The sequence below is a fragment of the Poecilia latipinna genome, unplaced genomic scaffold, assembly GCF_001443285.1.
Source record: "Poecilia latipinna isolate Pla-1442-1.1 unplaced genomic scaffold, P_latipinna-1.0 Scaffold3412, whole genome shotgun sequence".
Taxonomy (NCBI): domain Eukaryota; kingdom Metazoa; phylum Chordata; class Actinopteri; order Cyprinodontiformes; family Poeciliidae; genus Poecilia; species Poecilia latipinna.
The window spans coordinates 17,618-32,847 of NW_015116028.1; the positions used below are offsets into that span (position 1 = coordinate 17,618).

A 15,230-nucleotide genomic window follows, 5' to 3' on the forward strand; every position below is an offset into this window, starting at 1 on the left:
GTTTGACCAGGCTACAGATAAATTTTCATTATGTTCATTTGTTTTAATTCATTTACAGATGGTTTTGCTAATGCTAGCTTGAGTTCTTGTCCTTCTGGAAAACACAAAAGTGCTTGACTTTTAACTCAGGAAAACACAAAGATTCAGGATTTCCTCATGGAGAGCTGAAAGTCCCATATTGCTAACTAACTAGCTAGCTAGCTAGCTAACTAACTGTTTCTCTCCTATTACACACATATTCCAAAAATTACTCCTTTTACTTATTGGCCCAGGCAATATTTCTCCAAAGGTTTTGGGGATCGTCAAGTTGTGTGATGGCAAAATGTAAAAACGGTCTTTGTGTTATCTTTCGTCAGCAGTGGTTTTGACCTCTGAACTTGCCCATGGATGCAAATTTTGCACAGTTTCTCTCATTTTGGTGACTTTTAACTGAACACTGCACAGTATTTTAGATTGTGTTCTGTTTTTTTTGGGGGTTTTTTTTGTGACCTTCTGGGTGAATTGATGCACTTTAGGAGTCATTATGATAGAAGGATGAGATACCACAATTTTTCCTGCTGTCTCATGTTGGTTTGCTGTCCAAAGGACCTGTTTATGCAACAACACCAGGAAACGTAATATTTATCTTTTGCTGCATTTTGACCTCTCATTTAGTCGGTAAGAACATTTTAAATGGACAAAAACACAAAGGCTTGACGACAGGCTCCAGACTAAAACCTTTTAGAAACTCAATGTGAATTATGTTTGTCAACTAAAAACTCTTGTACACTCAAGTCTGGTTTTTACACAAACATGCATAGCACAACAAAAACAAAACATTCATTATTTCCCAAAGTGAGAAGGACAGACTGAGGAAGGTTGGTTTTGTTAGCAATCCTTAAGATTAATTTGAAAACAGATTTTTGTATGTACTCTGGTTTTCTTGTGCAATATTTTTAAACATCCATGCTGGATTTTATCGCAACACTATGTGGGAAAGAATCAAGTCACTAAAATTTTCTGCAATATGTGAAACACAATAGTCATCTTAACACTAAAATAGTTTTAAACAGAAGAATATGTATCAGTCCAGTTCCTGTGATCCATATAAGAAGACTAAAGAGCCTTTATTTTAATGTCAAAGAGTCAAGGTCATGATATTATAGCTTTTGGCAGAATCCAGGAAGAACCGCGAGATGCAAGTGATTTGCCTTGGCATGACGTTTGGAGGTTAAGACAAACAGGGCTCTGCTGTTCAAAGTTAAGAGGTGATGCAGGGTGGGGAGCCTACAGCTGAGCCACTGCAAATGTGTCTGTGTATTTCAAGCTATCATGCTGGGGGAATTGTGGAAGACACAGTCTCCTCCCGTCTCTATGGAAACCCCGTCTCTTTTCACAGGCGGAGAGGCAAAGCCGTTCTACATTCGGAATCAGGGGTGTGAATTATTCCACATTATTACTCGCATAGTATTGACCACTGGCAATAACATCTTGTATAAAATGAATATCAGTGGTGTAGTGATGATGATGCCCATTAATCTCTTGAAAAGATTAATCGTGTGGAGCAAACATCTGCAAATGAAAATGGTGCCTGGCAGACTTATTTAGGAAAAATGTTCATCCCCTTTCTATTAATAACACTGCTTTATTAACAACTTGAACTGAATCCTGTGGCGTAATACAAAACGCACAAGCAGAAGAAATACAGAAAAAAGACTAAAGTAGTACAGATGATTCAAGGCTTGGAAAGCTTTCAGAAAGGTATAAACACTGGGACAGAAGGGAGGGAGAGACAAAGAAGGAGATTCTGTCAGACTTGCTTTTCACGAGCGGGTCCACGTCGCCACCTCCTGTCAAGCTTTGAGGGGGTTGTCATGGTGACAGTGGCGAGTGGTAAGGCTGGAGAGAGTGTGTTGCATCGCATCCCTGTGGCCCGCGATGTGGCTCCAAGGATGATGAGAAAGCAAGTCAGCTGTCTGGGGATCTTGGAGCTCAAGCAAGACCTGGATTCACTCAACCGAAAACAGAAACCGACACCTCTTCAGCACCAGCCTGTTTAAAGGCTTAGGTGGAAGTTAAAAAGCACTACCTGTCATCATTATGAAGGTTTAATGTGTTTCCACGGGCGAGCCCTGGCAGAGTGCTGACAATGACACCGTGGCTCAGAGGAACAGGAAGTTTCGCCACTAAAGGACTATGGTGGAGTGGTGGTTGGTCCCAGTACACTGGGGGTTAGTTCCAGTACACTGGGGGTTAGTCCCAGTACAGTGGGGGTTAGTCCCAGTACAGTGGGGGTTAGTCCCAGTACACTGGGGGTTAGTCCCAGTACGCTGGGGGTTAGTCCAAGTAGAATGAGACTTTAACGCAACATTTTTCCCATAGAAAAAGGTGGCAAGATGCTAGAGCACTTGGAGTTGGATCTCACCACAGATGCTTTACTGGGAGAAAATAAGCTGAGCTACAACCAATGTAATGACACTGAAAAAAAATGCATCTTTGAACCAACTTAAAGAAAAAAATACTCTAATTTGTCGAAGCTGGTTTTGTTTACTTAAAAGTGACCAAAACTGATAAATTTATCAGTTTTGCTCACTGATAAAGTTGAGTAAATTTTTAAAGTTGGTTCGACAAAATTTTTCTTTTAATTCAGTTCAGGCTTCTCTGTCAAAGAAATGCATGTTTTTGTTACATTTTGAATAAAAATTGTACAAAAATTCGATAACACTTTATTTGAAGGGGGGTGAATAAGACTGTCATGACACTGTCATAAACATGACATGTCATGAACATGAATAAGCCTTCATGAATATTTATGACTGTTGTCATAAAGCGTCATTCGGTAAATTATGACACTTTTAATACAAAGTTGACATTATTCAAAATGTCTTTGTTATGACAACTTGACATTAACCAAGAAATCATTACTGTTTAAACTTTACCTTTAATAACATAAAGATACCTAATTTTTAAAGTGCAATCATTAATTCTTTTATAACAAATTTATATCAGTAATGATTTCTTGGTTAATGTCAAGTTGTCATAACTTCAACTTTGTATTAAAAGTGTCATAATTTACTGAATGACGCTTTATGACAACAGTCATAAATATTCATGAAGGCTTATTCATGTTCATGACAGGTGTTATGTCATGTTTATGACAGTGTCATGACAGTCTTATTCACCCCCCTTCAAATAAAGTGTTATCAAAAATTCTTACACCACATTTATACTCTTTTTAGCATCTTATAATGTACTGATCCTTACTCTTGAATTATAATTTGTAGAGGCTGATATGAGCATGTGTCAACTCCTGACAATGTTTTTTTTCATGGATATTTCTTGCTGTTGCACCTCAGTGTTGCAATACTCTTCATGGTAATGGTGGCTGACATGCAAAAAGTATGTGAAGTCATACAATCATATATTTTATTTCAGTCAGTTCTCTTAGTGAAACAAATTATGTTGGTTAATTGGACACAGGCTGATGTTTTCAAGTACATGCATAGTAAATAGTAAATAGCACCAACACCTGCATATTTTTTAAATGTTTAATTTCTGACTTTATTTGATTAAAAATGTTATAAAAAGTATATTAGTTGGATTTGTGTCCTATACACAAATGGGGATAATGTTGTATTTACTTCATCTTCATTTATATTTATGAACTCATCCACTATCTAAACACTTGCAGCAGATAAGACTTGCACAAATAATTGGAATTGGTTAAAATCAGAATCAGGTCAGACATTAAAGGAAAACTGGCAAGAAAAAAACCTGATTAGTGAATATATCTTGTATAGAATTGCAAACAGAGGGATTGATGGAGAATGCTATCAGTGGGTGCTAAATGTTTGCAAACCTAACTGGAAACTTACATCTATTTCTGAAACTATAAACTAGATAGAAGGTAAATCTGCTTGCCTACTTGTTTCTCTGGGCACTGTCACAGTTTAAATTTAAATTTAAATTAGCTATTTTGCATTAATTTAAGTGAAGGCTCAACCTTATTTATGTAAATCCCATCTAGGGCGAATAACTCTTTTTCCTCAAAACCAAACTGTTTCTGATGGGCTGAAAAAATGTAGCGGTAACTTTGTTGCAACAGATTAAAATCAGAAATGCCACAGCAAGCAACATCATAGCCCACTGCAATGGAAATCATAAATTATTCTAAGTAAAAATTTAAATGATGGAATCATGCACATGCTTTTTTTAAATCTTACAGAATTTAGTTGTATTTGTAATATAAATGTTCTGCCATGCAATATGTAGGATCACTTGTAAATTTGAACTCGCAATTGTAACTTTTGTTCCATGTTATTCACACAGTTTTGAGGAATACCTCATCAGGTCTTGGCCTGGAGTTTTCTGTTGTTCTCTGTTGACATTATCATCACCCAAATATTTTGTGTAGCTGCTTTATGAAGCCAGAGTCGACATAAAGCAGTGGGCTTTAGTGGGCTTGTAATGTTATAAATAATAAGTGATGAATGATCACATCGTTTTGATTTAGTGTTGCTAGTCCATGCTTAATAAAAAGTTCCAATCATTTCAATGTCACCGTTGAAATACGGACTTAGCAGTACAGGTGACAACTTTTCTTTCTGCTGTTGTTCAGTTTTGTGAGCCTGTGTAAATTTCCATCCTCGGTTTCCTGTTCTTGTCTGACAGGTGTGACACCTGGCATTGTCTTCTGCTTCATCTGCTTCAAACTTCGATGTGTTGCATATTCAGAATTGGCATTCATTACAGCTTTGCTGTAATGAATGATTATTTGAGCTTCTGTTGTGTTTTTATTATCTCAAATCAGTCTGTCTATTTGTCTATTTCCTACAGACTTCTGATACTAACAAGGTCTTTTCTTTGACATGATAGCAGCACACTCGATATTTTCTCTTTTTCTTGTCTTTCTCTGCAAAACTCAGAGGTGTTGGTGCATGAAAACTCCCCAAATGAAAGTATTTATATTTCCAAACAGACAGAAGGGGTTTTAAGTTGACTTCTTGCCAGATGAGCGGTGAATAGACGTATAAAAGGTGAAATCCCTGACAAGAAGCAATATTACAAGGGAAGGAAAAAGTCACAGCTGCTGGGACATAGCCAGTCTAAAAGTAGGTCACTGCATGTTTTACAGAGTTGTCACTGAGGCACAGCAGATTGTCCAGAAATAACTGCATTAATATACAGTTGCCTAAGTTTTAAATGTACGTGTTTATGCAATTTAGACTGGGCAATCAATGTAGTTTATGCAGCCCTTTCTTCGGTCTAATGAAATATGCATATTTGGTTTGGTCCAGCACCTGTTCTCTAACAGCCTAATGAGGTTCTGGTGTCATCTTGCCCCAAAGATGCGGCTACTCTCTGTGGAATACTCTGTCTGCTGAACCACTGCACCATATGCCAGGAGAGACACAAACCAGTGAGATCTGGCTTTGTTTAGTGTCACATTGGGGTTTCCTGTCAGTGTGTCCCCTCTCTTCATCCATCTGTCATGCACATGTTGTCTTCTGCTATCCTTCAAATAAAAAAATACCTCCCCAATTTTATATAGCTTTCTTTTAGTTGGCCCCAGGGTTCATGCACTCATTTCTTTTCTTTTTTTCTTTTTTTTTTTACAGAGGACATAGTCAGCCATGTCAGTCATTAGAATCTGCTGTGAAAGGTTTCAAACTTTTCTTGATTAATGTTTTATGTCCATTTTCTGAACTATCTTTCTTGTGAAGCTTTGCGCTTAATTGACTCCCATTTTAGCTGATTACAATTCATTGCAGCCAGCATTCAGAGATGATGACACACTGTGTGAGAGAGCAGGCACTATAAAACTGGATTTTACTTTAATAACATAAAATTATTTAACACATGTCCTTTTAAACTTAGCATCTTATACTAGCAATTAACAAAGTGAATGTGGCTACGTCACTTAAGCAGCAGGTTTTTTTTCTTGTATTTACAAGATAAATCAGAATTGATGCAACTGGCAAATATAAATGCACTTAATCAAGACACAGGTGGGTAGTAACTATAGTGACACAGGTAACCTTTTGGAAAAATATACCTTATTAACACTGTACCTTTTACTTTTACTTTTATTTGAGTAATAGCTTTACGAAATATCATTACACTTTAGTCAAGATCACCATGTGGTAAAAAAAATTTCTCCTTTTAAGTAGATTTTTAAATCTCTGCATTTCTTATATCATTTTTAAACACCTCACTGATAATGAAAATATTTTGATAAGTGCTCTTTTCTTTGTAACTACATCCACGCTGAAGAGTGTTGCTGGTAACAGCTACCTGATGCATTCACTTATCAGAAAATGACTGATAGTTTGAGTTTCTAATTGGCTCGCCACCAGTCAGATCAGATCAAACTGAAAATCTTCCTGATTTCTGAGTCGACACACTGCTCATAATTAGCCTGTAATTGTACTAATGCCATTAACCCTTTCCTGAGTCCTTTCCCGTTCTTCACTCTGTTCTAACTCCAGATGTGTGTTTGTGTTTGTGGTCTCATTCATGTGTGTGCTTAAAGGTTTGTGTCAGCTGTGGAGTTCAGTGGATTTATGAAATTAGAGCCCTCTGACATTAAAACAACCCCGGGAAGACAAATGTAAAGATGTTCAGGGTGGATGAATGCACAGCGAGGACAGAGGCCACGGCACCGCATCCTGGGGGAAATGTGCAGGGTTTCCTGCTGGAACTTAACCTCATCACCAAAACATTACACAGCAGCATCGGTGCATCATCATTAGCAATCTTTTTATAGCCTCTCAATCCTATTACCTCTGCCCCCTTTTTGGTCTTGCCCTTCCTCAGCTGCTATCTCTCCCAGCTGTAAGTTTGGAATCTGTCAGCGGTGACCCCTCTGTATCTCCCTTGAGACTTATTACAAGTCTGATGTGTCTCCTACCCAGTGGATGACCTTTAATACCTGGTGTTTACAAAGGTACAGAGCAGATAACACAAGCAGCACATCCTGTTATTTACTTTATGGGGAATAATTTTGTGTTAAACATCATCATTGTTTCCTCTGCGGGCTCCCTACCTCCTTTCCCTTGTATGCTGCTCCTGTCAGCTTCACCCTCACCTTTCAGTCCCAGACCCTCTTTGCTCTTCAAGTGTTTGATTCAAATAGATTTGCTCCTAGACAAGAGAAGGAGGGGAGACACACACACAGAAGGAAGAAAATAAACAGATAGGGCTATTATTCATGCCTGCCGTGAAGCTATGGCAACAGGATCCTTCTGTTCTGATTGGTCATAGATAAGGATGCTTTTTTAGCCTCTCTTACACTCTGGGGAATCTGAATACTAGATTAATTTTCCATTACATGTTAACTGTGGAGAATGTTCCTTTATTTAGACAAACAGAATTTCAGGGAAGTCTTAAGCAGATGGACTTGATTAATGTTTTAATAAAGTTTCCTAAAAAAAAAAAATAAAATAAAAAAAGTAGCTGTACTCCGTCTATTGTAAATGAAACTGCAGTAAAATCGGAATGTTTAATCACTGTTTTGAATATCTCTCCATGCTGCGCTGCCCTGCACAGTGGTTTTCACTCTTAGAGAAAACGTTTTAACAATCCTTTGATTTATATCATCATATAACATCCTAACCTTTAGCGTGTGGGCTACTGCCAAAACAGGCTCAGTGTTCTAGCAACAACCTCCTACTCATCTCTCTAAGTTGATCTGTTTGGAGATTTAGGGTTAATATGTCCACTGCAGACAGCAGTTCACAAAGTAATCCTGTTCCTCGTCCTCTTTAAAGGCAAGGGATGCTCATCACCCTGCATTTTGTTATCTAAGTGCTGCATTAAGATTGTAAAAACATTTACGAACAAACATATTTAAATTGGAAAAGATAAAAGCTGAGGAACTTCTGATAAGTGCCTGTTCAGAAACAGGAGGACTATAATATACCAGTCTGTCAGAAGGTTACATATGCTTGTCACAGTCATGAATGCCATATTTAGTTTGTTCTTGATTTATTTGACCTGTTCTAATTTGAAGGGTGACATTGTGATACATCTAACATTAATGATTTAAAAACTACCGTCTTTATTTTGGCCTTCATTCTTCCTTTAAAAGAAGAGGTCAACTTCGTGCACGCCTCACATGAAAGTTAACTTTCTACTACATATGTCGATTGCAGTCATTGGGAGAGAAGCGGGGCCAATGCAGGGGCACATAGGAGAAACAACTATGCATGCAGACCTAAGGGCAATTTAGAAAGACCGATTTTCCTAATAGTCATGTTTTTGGACTGTGAGAGGAAGTAATGTACAAATGTGTTAGAAAAATGCAGGATCTCCTAACTTTTTCATAGGAATAAATATATCACAGCACGTATATTTAATTTTAACCGTAACAGTTCCGCAAAGAATTCAAAATTGTGCCAATAGTGCCAGTTTTTAAAATCGACTGAGGCTGCATGTTAGATAACTGTAGGATTTATGAAATAGAAACAATTAGGGGATTTGTGTGATTCTGTGCTCAGGCAGAAAAGGCAGAAAAGAGCTGAAAGAAGCACCTTCAAATCAAATTTTGGAAGTCCATCCCAGCAACTGCATGATCTCCTGAGAGGTAGTAATACATGATGTGTTCTCCAGGATTTTCTTGCAAAATAGATGTTTAATCTCAATGGGATTTTCCTGGTGAAATAACTTTTACAATATTTGGAACCTTTCACAAATTTATATGGAATATTTAACAAACTTGGAATCTAATTATTTTAGTTATGTTTATTAAAGTCTTTGCTATTAAGTATGTCGCCTCGACCAGACATGCAGACGCAATGGTGATTTTATAGATTGCTAACCATTATTGTTCACTCAAACACACTTACTGACGTAAGTACACTGGATAAGTCGGTCATAAATAAATAAGTAATCCAACCGAGTTCAGTCCATTTGCTGTCAGCCAGTCCCACACTGTGCTGGGTATTTACTGGAGGTCTATTTACACTGTGAGAATATCAGCATTCTCTTACACTTCTCGCCACTTTCATACTGCCTTCCTGACCTTTAATAAATACACTGAAGGCGTATTTAAGTCTAAGACTAAGCAAAGTAACAAATAGGTTTAAAAGTGGGGTCTATTTTAAAAGTTTCAAAATGTTATTACATCACAGAGAAAATTAGAAAAAAACAAAACAAAAACCCATTACTTCTACTCTATGTAATTGCACACGACTTTACAATGCATTTCTTATATTCTTAGCAATTACTGGTATTCTCATATAGAGTTTGCCAGTCTAAGTGTCTTCTCCTCTTTCATCTTAAGTCTTCTTGTACTTTATCTAATGGTGCAATCTTTTCTCATATTACTTCTCTTGTTCTGTCTTTCAGATCTTGGCCATCATCTCCATTCTCTTCATTGTGCTATCCACCATTGCTCTGTCTCTAAACACCCTTCCAGAGCTTCAGGGCACAGATGAGTTCGGCCAGTCCACAGACAACCCACAGCTAGCGCACGTGGAAGCTGTTTGTATTGCTTGGTTTACCATGGAATACCTACTTCGCTTTCTCTCTTCTCCCAATAAATGGAAGTTCTTCAAGGGTCCTCTTAATGTCATTGACCTCCTGGCAATTCTACCCTACTATGTCACCATCTTCCTGACAGAGTCCAACAAGAGTGTGCTGCAGTTTCAGAATGTCCGCCGTGTGGTTCAGATCTTCAGGATTATGCGTATCCTTCGTATCCTAAAGTTGGCTCGTCACTCTACAGGTCTTCAGTCTCTGGGCTTCACGCTCAGGAGAAGCTACAATGAGCTGGGCCTGCTTATTCTTTTCCTCGCCATGGGTATCATGATCTTCTCTAGTCTTGTATTTTTTGCCGAGAAGGACGAAGAGGATACAAAGTTCAAAAGCATTCCGGCTTCTTTCTGGTGGGCCACAATCACTATGACTACAGTAGGGTATGGAGATATCTATCCCAAAACTCTGTTGGGAAAGATTGTGGGGGGATTGTGCTGTATTGCTGGAGTGCTTGTAATTGCGCTACCCATTCCCATTATTGTGAATAACTTCTCCGAGTTCTATAAGGAGCAGAAAAGGCAAGAAAAAGCCCTTAAAAGAAGGGAGGCTCTTGAGAGGGCAAAACGAAATGGTAGCATTGTTTCTATGAACTTAAAGGAAGCCTTTGCTCGGAGTGCAGAGCTCATGGATGTAGTAGTAGAAAAGAGTGAGAGACCTCATGACAACCACCTGTCCCCAAGTCACTGGAAATGGGCGTCCAAAAAACCTGCATCAGAGACAAGTTCAAACCGTTCCTTCAATGCCCAAGAAATAGGCTCTCCCTGCAAAGCTCGAGACACCAGTCCCCAAAGATTGAATGTTGAGAAATTAGAAGAGATGTACAGCCAGATGGCAAAGACACAGTCACAACCTAACCTCAATGCAAAAGACAGAGGGTCCAGAGTTAGCAAACAGAGAGATGAGATAGAGCTTGGAGCCATTCATGACCATGGACCATCAGTGCTAGGAGCCAAAGATGGAGTGGGGGACATGAAAAGCTTGTCTAGCATTGATAGCTACATCAGTTGTGCTACAGACTTCCAAGAGAATCCACGCTATCCCCACAGTCCAGCAGCAGACATTGGTCTTAAAGAAAGCAGCCGGTTTACTTTTGGTCCAGTTACAGTTTTGTCTCAGCACATTAGTAAAAAAATTGGTCATCAAATCATAGGGCAGCATGAGTCTGTGCTGAGTCCAGGATCAAAATCCTCAGGCCCAGAGAATACAAGAAGATTCTTGTTTTCAGGAAACTCCTCAAAAAGCCTTAAAGGAGGCTGCCGTAGCGACGGGGATTCGGGGCCATCCCCACTTTCAGACAGCTCAGTTGTCTCAGACCAGTCTCTTTTGAGTCCCGAAGCATCTGTGTACACCACTGCCAGCAGCAGGACCCCTCCAAAGTCACCAGACAGCACTGCCATGGCCCCTACAGTTTTCACTTTCCATGACTCCTCAATCAGCAAATACATCGATGCTGATACGGATGACGATGAGCACCTCCGGGACATTACTGAGGCCAGTCCCTCAGACCGTCTACTGGCTGGTGGCAGCCCAAAACGCAGTATTAACATAAATTACCAGAGGGGGACTAACCATTTAGAAACAGCCCAAAAGATGTTGGGTCAGAACTGTTACTTTCCTCTTGAAGGTATCCGTGGGAAACCTCATGAAAATCATATAGGACCTGACCCAGCACGTAGACCAAAGGCTGAGAGGGGACGACAAAATACTTTGGACAAAGGCCTTTGAAGTATAGGTTATCGGAGACACATGGAAAGCAGGTGGACATATGGTTATTGACAAAAACACCTGACAAACAGAGCTGCTCAATAAGCCAGAGACAAAGAAAGGTATAGAGAAAAAGGCTCTCATATTTTGCAAATAACCTGAGCATGCCGCTAGGGCAACAAGCTATGTCAATACATGTTGGGAATACTTTGGAAGAAAAATACCTTAAGTTGGAAGAATGTCACTGCCCCTCCTTTGAGTTCATTTCTGTGTGCTGTATTTCACATCCACAAAACTAAAGAACACCCCCAAATAGCCAGTGGGTTTGTTTAAAAACGCAGAGTCAGCAGAGAGATTGAGCTACGGATATAAATGGAAGTGAGGCAACAAAATAATGATTTCAGCCAACGGGTTTTTCAGTTCCATTAAAAAAAAACAAAATCCACCTTCTTGTAGTGACTCCCAATTATTATTATTATTATTTTATTATTGGAGACATACCAGAGGACCTAGAAGCCTATAAGCTACATATTGTGCCCTCCATTCCCAAACCTGGCCTTAATCATTTACATTTGCAAGTATGTGCATAATAGCTGTGTGAAATCATTTGAATATGAATGAGTGAATTATGAGAAACTGATGTAAACAAAATCTTAAAACAATCTAACCTGATTTATTTTTTTATTGATGAGAGAAAGTCTCTTATACAGAAGTGATTTGCTTGTCTACAATGTCAGATTTCTATGTGATACATAAGATTTAATGTCTTTGCTTAAGGTCTGCAGTTATCACAGGTTCCCACTCATTTTTCATTACATGGACCTCATTACCTCTGTTTAGTATCTGTCCTGCTATCTTTTAGGTTTATACGTTGTGTATTGAATGGATAAATACAGAACATCTGCCGCTGGATGTTTTTTTTTTTTTTTTAGCATTGTATGATGTTTTATGAGGATAAAGGGGGACCTTAGCTGAAATATTAAGAAAAAAAAGGAAAAGAAATGAAGCATCTCAATTGCTGCATAAAGTGATAGCACATGCACGCTCCCACAATATCAACATAAAAACATGAATTGGCAGTTAACGAAATGTTTAAAGTAGACTTATCTTGTAATGTTGTACAACATACTCACATGAAGTTTGCATCTGAGTGACAGATTCTCAGCGTCTGTAAGCTTTGATTTGACTGACATTGAGTTTTAAATAGTCGGATGGGATACAAGAACAAAAAAAATGGGCTTTCCTTCTTGTTTCTCTACGTAATTAATTCTATTAGCACTGACTATGTTCAAGGATGATTTTATCACCATTTATATACAGTCACCAGATTTGATCCTCACTCACAAATGCACACACTCTCACACGCAAACCGGCTGAAGATAGCCACAGGCTACATAGATACCGATATTTTCCACGGAGATGTGATTCAACCAACATTGCTTTTAAGAGGAAAGCAAAGGTTTGTTAATTAGTGTTGGAGGTCTGCATGTCACAGATGCTTGTAGGCACATATAAAAATCCTCACTGATAAAAGACATGTCCATAATGTGGAAGGAGTCTACGATAGTTGCATGCCAAATTCACTCCTCACTGTGTGTTTTTTTTTATGAACAATGTGTCACTGCAAACTTATGATGTAAGAACCTGTAAAGTTCAGCAAATGCTCCATATCCAACATTTTTGTATTTTTATGTCATACTTCGGAAAACTAAATTCACCGGCTTGTTTACACTGCCCTACACAGCGCTGTGAAAAGATGATAGCCCCTCATACATTCCTTCTGGGGTTTCTTTTGCCTTTTTGACATGCTTAAGCATTTCAAAAAAATGTTCACACCTAGTACAACTAACCAGTGGGAATACAAAAAAGATGTTTTCAAGTCATGATTTTATTTGTATGCCTTGTTTTTTATTTATTTACGTGTGATTCACTACGTTATTTTTGTTCAATTTCATAAGCCACCCTTAGGGTTGATTATGGTCATATCAGGGGAATATAAAACAAGAAACCAAAACTCTCTAATAGTATTTGTCTGACAACATGAAGCATAGTAAAAAAAAATAAATATATATATTTTAAACAAAGCGTAATGCTGAAAATCCATCCATTCCATTTGAATTAAAAGAATTCTGCAAAGAACAGTGGCCCAAATTTTCTCCGTAGGGAAAGAAAAGTCTCTTTGTCAGTTTACTCAAACACTTGATGGCAGAGTTTGCTGCCAGCTATTAGGTTTATGTGGCGATTACTTTTATACATAGGGCCACATTGTTTTGGTTGTTCCCCCCCACCCCCACCTCTCATAAGGGAAAACATAATTTGAATAATACATTTTGTATTTCCTCAGGTTATTTTGTTAGATTAGAAAATCCTTTGGTGACATTTAAGTGAGACAAGAAAAAAAAGCAAACATAAACAAACAAAATGTGCAAGGGACCAAATCCTTTTTACAGCACAAAAGAAGCACAAGCATGGCCATGAGGTTCTGCAGATGTACCATTCTTGCTCAGTCTATGCCACTCTAAGCTAGGCCTAAAAATAAAGAGGAAGAGCAAGCATATTTTCTTTCATTGACTTATGGGTTTTTTTTTTTAGATGATGGATAGAAGAACGTCTCCACACCAGAAAAACATCTAGCAAGGAATTCAGAACTTTGTTGATACACTCACTCCCATCCTGGAGTTAGCATCAGGTCAGTGCTCCCCTAACCACATTATGCAAAGAGGACAACCTATTTTATTTCTCTTCAAATATTCTATAATCAAAATATGTACTGCTTTAACATTATTTATAGATTGCAGTTACTCCAGAAACACATCAGTGGAAGACAGGATGAAATACCTTGTGTGGCATTGCTGCACTCTTTATCTGAATTTAGCAAAGCATCAAGCAACTCATACTACTTCTTTGTGTCTTCTTCTGCAAAACAAATGCCACCAGATTTTATGAGACATGCAAATTAATGCAGATTATGTGTCGCAGATTGCAATGGTCTTTGAGAATCTGCTGTTTTGTTTTTTTTATTTATTTTTTTACTGTCTAATCAACTTTTCCTCTACACGAGTACACAAACCATCAGATAATATTGCCGAGCCACCCAGCACTGTGTGATGCTATTTGCTTTGCAGACCAGTTTGAATGGCAAAATTTGATTTTGTTAGACTTTGTAAATTGTTTAAAACTGATAAAACAGTTTTTTTATCAATTAGATTTGTTTGGTTTTGTTTCGATCACACTGTCTCTTAGTAAATCAAATAGTTGAACAAATAGCTGCATCCCCTGCATAAATCACTCATTCATTATAAAGAAAAACTTTCTTTCAACACATAGTTCATAGGACATGGTCATACTGTAAATCAAAAGTTTGAACATTTGGCAGAAAAGTACACTTACAGCTCATGAAATACACACAAAAAATATCCCTAAAAGCAAATGAAAGTCTGGTGGTGCAAGGTCAATAGTTACAGCTCAATTTCAAAAAGTGTAACAAAATCAAAATACTGTCTGACTGTTATTTAGGTGGGAAAAAATTCAGTAACAGAAGTTAGATAAAAATCCCAAAATAAATAACAAGTGAAATAAGATTATTATTATTATTATTATTTCCAGCAAAGAAAGAAATGATTCAGCAAAGAAAAAAATGTATAACAATCTGTGCACTAGTCTATCATCTATCAGTATTGTGTTTCCCATTTCCATCCCAGTTCAAACTCATAATGAGGAAACATGAAATGTCAGCAGCGTTTCAGGGACTTGTAGAGTTGATCCCTCCCTCCAACATTTCTGGGGTACATATGGTAGATTTTTTTTTCCCCTTAAAACTCTGTCATTTTTTTAATGTCTTCTTTCATCACATCAAGGTTTATGGGGACAAACATGTTTGTAAAAAAAAAAAAAAGAAAGAAAAAAAAAGGATCTAAGTCATTTCCAGACTCCGACCAACTGGTGGTAGGTTAAAAAAAAAAAAAAAAAAAAAAAAAAAAAAAACTGGGGCAAAAAAATGATAGTTTTTT

The 15,230-nt window shown here is 37.9% G+C and overlaps 1 pseudogene; it reads left to right on the forward strand.

Annotated features, from left to right (window-relative positions):
• Nucleotides 1-9,282: 9,282 nt before the first annotated feature.
• On the forward strand, nucleotides 9,283-12,201 carry LOC106940907 (potassium voltage-gated channel subfamily B member 1 pseudogene; annotated as a pseudogene).
• Nucleotides 12,202-15,230: the final 3,029 nt, after the last annotated feature.